This window comes from Vicugna pacos, chromosome 31 (genome assembly GCF_048564905.1).
Source record: "Vicugna pacos chromosome 31, VicPac4, whole genome shotgun sequence".
NCBI lineage: Eukaryota > Metazoa > Chordata > Mammalia > Artiodactyla > Camelidae > Vicugna > Vicugna pacos.
Genome location: NC_133017.1, coordinates 8,843,427 through 8,848,562, shown reverse-complemented (window position 1 = coordinate 8,848,562; position 5,136 = coordinate 8,843,427). Strand labels below are relative to the sequence as shown.

The window sequence follows — 5,136 nt, the reverse complement described above, 5'->3', positions numbered from 1 at the left end:
CTGTTCCAAAAAATCAAAACTCATTTTATTTCTAATTAATATAATTCAACAGTATTTTTTAAAAAGCACTTTGGTTAAACTGGGACCAAATCCCCATTTTTCACGTTTCTAAGGAAAACTCGATTCCAAACACTGACCTAAAAACAAAGCTTTGCAACTCTTTATGTTTAATTTCAGGCCAAATTTATGAGTATATTTTTACTAAAGCTTAAATTCAATTCCAGAGATAGTAAATATTTGGATAGTTATTATATTTGAACAAATATATATTGTACATTTCAGAAGAAAGTGATTTTTAAAATACAGTTACCACTCAATTATTTTAATAATGACGTTTGGCCTTTAAAAAAAGCATAATTTTAAAATGTATTCAAGTATTAAGAGTTTGTTTATATCCTTCTCTAGTTTTTATCAATAATTAAAAAAAAAAAGACAGGGGAATTAATTTGATTTTTTCAGTCTTCTTCCTAATCCTGCCTTTAGAAGCACATTAATGAGTTGTGAAATGGACACAGTGATCAAAAAGAGTGAGTGGAATAGACATACAAGTATAAAATGGGCATAGAATGGGAACAAGAGATGACTTCAATGATTTTAACAGCTCCAAATTACTTACCATGAACTACTTCCTGATAACCTCTTCTTTAGAACCCAAATTTATCAGACTCTTTTATTTTATTTTATTGAGTTATAGTCATTTACAATGTTGTGTCAATTTCCAGTGTAGAGCACAATTTTTCAGTTATACACAAACATACCTATATTCATTGTCACATTCTTTTTCACTGTGAGCTACCATGATGAAAGATCTTAGATATATTTCCCTGTGCTATACAGTATAAACTTGTTCATCTATTCTACATATGCCTGTCAGTATCTACAAATTTTGAACTCCCAGTCTGTCCCTTCCCACCCCTTCCCCCCTGCAGACCCTTAAAAATAAACATCAGTTACTAATGAAATAAGTTGAAGGTTAACAAATGGCAAAATTCTAAATTCTATGAAGTAAAATAGCTTCCTAAAACACTCTCTGAGAATTATTCTACTATAGCAATTTTTGAGTATAATTAGTACTTGAGCAACAGAAAATACATAGTAGAGAACATAAGTCACATAGAGAGCATAACAATCCAACTCGGCAACTGAGCTCTCTGTTTGACTTGAAAGGCCTAAATTTCATTAAAAGTGCTTTGTCAGTTTAACATTCTGATTGTTTTGGTAATCATTTTCATTGAATTTTTTTATGATTTAGGAATATTAAATAATTTAAATAATTCATATCATTTTAACTTTTACTTTGAATCTATTAATTTGATAGGAAATGTGAAAATGTGTTTTTTACATCTCAAAAGCCCGGTGTCAGTTACAAATGTCAATTAGTATTTTTTGTACCTTGTGGCAGCAATATTTGAAAGTGGTTCTAGTTGTAAAGTTAAATCTAGTTTTATGAGGGGCCACACAGAGGATAGGAATTAAAAGTCAAAAGGTATAAGCTGAGAATTCAACCTTGAGAAGGTGTTCCTGGCATGATACTGTCAAAATCATGTCTTTCTCCAAGTGAGTTCACTTCTCCAGGCTCCATCTTCAGAAAATTTTACCCTTGACCTGAGAATCAGGCACAGGAAACTGTCCATAAGCCTCTTAACAGAAAAGAGAACAGAAGAGCCATTCCTGGCCTGTATCTGCTCTGTATCTGTATCTGATCACTGATCTTCATGTGGTTGTATTTACACACTAACACTCAGGCACATGCAAAAGGGTACATCCAGTGCCGCTGTGTGTGAATGAATACCATTCTGAAAAAGCAATATTGCATTCATTAATAAGTTAATTTCAGCAAAATGGTAGATTGCCAAAGACATACTTTGGGTTTGTTTTCTTTGTATACTCTTTCACTTTTTCATAATATTTGTTTCTTTAAAATTTTAAATGTTGGGTTTTTTTTCACAGTACTATGACTGTAAAAAGTTACATTTTTATCTAATGAGTTCCCCACCTTTCTCTTATGACTACATTTGCCAAGACCAAAAAAAGGAAAAAGAAGAAAAAGTGCTTCCTATGATACATTGGGGAAAACAAAACAACAGTATTTGTACGTACACACAACACTGCAGGTGTTTGCTATGTGATTTTGTCACTAAAGATAAAATACCATCAATAAATATATATTAAAATTTTTTTTAACTTTAAGTTAAAAATGAAAATTAAAAAATTCACACATCCTTAGCACAGCAAAAAAAAAAAAATGATAAAATAACAGCAGCAAGTTCACCCAAAACAAACAAGATTCTCTTTGAAGAAAAAGCAGCTCTACTTGGAGGACTTTTTTGATCAAGAAGAATATGTTTCTGAACTTAATTTTTCTTTTTTTCACTTTTCAAAACTGTTATTTTAGCTTCTGGCTATCGTTGTATTAATAGATTTCTCAACTGCCTATTAGTGTTTGGATTGTAATGTATTTCTTGAAATTTGGAAATAACGTAGAGTTAAGCACATAGATCTACATCTGTGGTTCAGAAGCAGAGTGTTTCCTGAGGCTTAGTTTAGGTTTCAGTGATTCATGTTTCACAAGTTCAGCAGCCAAAGATGGCCACTTTTACAGCTCATTTTGAAACATCAAAATGTAAAGGTGAGATTTAGGATTTCAAATTCAAGATTTGAGTTAAAAAACAGAACTATTACAACACTTACCTATTTTAATTTTATTCCAACTGACACATTACTGCCAAATGTAAAATATCACATCAAGGAAAAAGTTTTCCAGAAAGGCAATAAAGAAACTGAGTGATGCCACAGAGTATAATTTTTCCTACATGTGATAAGGAAATCTGATACACTCACTTGAGTATTAAAGATGAAACAATCAGCCTGAAGTTACAGAACCCAAGTCCCAGAGTTAAGTGTGTTAGTCCACCTTATAATGAATTCACACAATAAGCAGTTTTCAACGAACTAAGCAGGCCATATGATGAAACCTATGTTCCGCAAGTCTCTGGTTTGTCTGTCTGTATCACAACCTTTCTCAGGAAATACCCTACATTATCTCAACCTCTGACAGAAGAAACTGTTAAAACTCTTCTTCATAAAAAATGGTCAGTATATTTTAGAATATTCAATTCTAAGGTGAGGTTTTCATAAAGGTGTAGCGCTGATTTTATAACTATTAATCTATAACCCACTAGAGAGTTTTTTTTTTAAGGGCTCAGCTTTCTATTGGATGTGTTCCTACAGAAATTTAGTCAAAAAGACCAAAGCCCATGTCGTGATCAGACTCCTTGGACTCTTCTTTTTCGCTTCCACTTTCTTCTCGGCAGCGGCGGCGGCGGTGGGCCCACCGGCCTCCACGTTGCATATGAGGCTCCCGATGCTGACGTTGGCCAGAGCCTTTGCAAACAAGCCCGGCCTGAAAGGCTCGAAGTTCACTCCGGCTGCTTTAATGAGGGGGTTGATCTTGTGCTCCGTGACAGTCACTTCTTCATCGTGCACGATGAGGGCCAGCAGATGCAGGCGAGCTCGGAGACCGAGGCCATGGCGCGGGAGAGCCCCAGGCGGGCGCTGCCGGGCGCGGTGCTAGTCGCCGGATGAAGTGAGGGCCTCACCCCAACGCAGCCTTAGTTCCCTCAGAAGAACCGAGCACCTTGGCGGCAGCTGAGGAAAGAGAAAATCTATCTAATTCTAGATGGCCCTCAGTATTTTGTGCAATATCAACACTCAAAACCTTTAATAATTTACATTAATTTTAATGAGGTGTAAATACAGCATTAGTATAGCAAAAAGATGAAAGAATTGTTTCATGAAATTGTAGCCAATAATGGTAATTTCAAACTAAATTTAGAAGTCATGAAATGATCGGAATGATTAGTGAGTCAAAGATCAATTCCTATAAAAAGCATAATCCTTCTTATCATTGAAAAATACAACACAGGGCAAATTTGACATGAAAAGTGAGCACCAAAACAAATCAAAATGCAACATTATTACTATAACAGTCACAAATGTACATACAAATACTCAAAAAAAGTCTAATTTCAGGAATGCAACTACAGATTTCAGTATCTTTGGGCAAGTTCCAACTTCAGTTTTCACACCTCTAAAGTAATGAAGTACATGTTCTTCAAAACCCCTTTAAGTTCTTATATTCTTTTATCTTAGGATTACACACAATATACATTAGCTGATGTGTAAGTTGTCAATGCCTTCCTGATCGCCTACTTATAAAGCAGTATGCTGAGTGTCACGAGGGACACAGAAGTAGGCTCCCTGCCCTCATCAGTGGCGAAGGCAGACATTTCAACTGGCAGTGAAATGGAGCTATTACAGCTGTTGCAGAGCAAAGTCCCACTGTGGGAAGCTCAGAAATGGGTGAGAATAAAGTATGTGATAGACTTCCACTGATGAGAAAGGAAAGACGTTCAAGCAGCTAAAATGTCACAAAAACAAACATGAAGATATGACAGTAAACGGAGAAAGATAGTTTAGCAGGATAAAACAAGTGAAATGTAAAACTTTGAAAATAGCCAAATTAATAAAAGAATATGAGTACACATATGAATTTGTTACAAACAGAATTTGAGCAATGAAATAATAAGTGACTGGGGCTTTGGGTGTATTTGTTTCACAAAATTGAAGCGCAGGAAACAGAAAAGATGTATTGATCTGAATACATTATATATTTAGAAATATGTATATCCACTCCTACTAGATAACCAGAGGAAGGAAGGACAGTCTAGATTTGGCCTTTTAAATACTAAATACACATAAAGTACTAGGAGGGACTTCAAATGTAATCAAAACTTGTCAAACTAAAATTAGAGTAATTCAGAAGGAAACATTGCTTAAATAAGTCATAGCTAAAAATTATGGTACTATCCAAAACTATATAGAAAAATAATAATCTATAATTTTCCTTAATGTCAGTTAGGGCCAAAATTAAAACCCATTTTTTTAAATTGAGGTGTAGTTAATTTACAATGTTGTGTTAGTTTCAGGTATATCACATAGTGATTCAATTATACTTATACATATTCTTTTTTTTTATTATAGGCTGTTACAAGGTACTGAATATAGTCCCCTGTGCTACACAGTAGGACCTTGTTATATACTTTATATATAATAGTATCTGCAAATCCCAAACTC

At 34.3% G+C, this 5,136-nt stretch overlaps 1 pseudogene; it reads right to left on the bottom strand.

Annotated features, from left to right (window-relative positions):
- Positions 1-3,235: 3,235 nt before the first annotated feature.
- On the bottom strand, positions 3,236-3,646 carry LOC102543863 (large ribosomal subunit protein P1 pseudogene; annotated as a pseudogene).
- Positions 3,647-5,136: the final 1,490 nt, after the last annotated feature.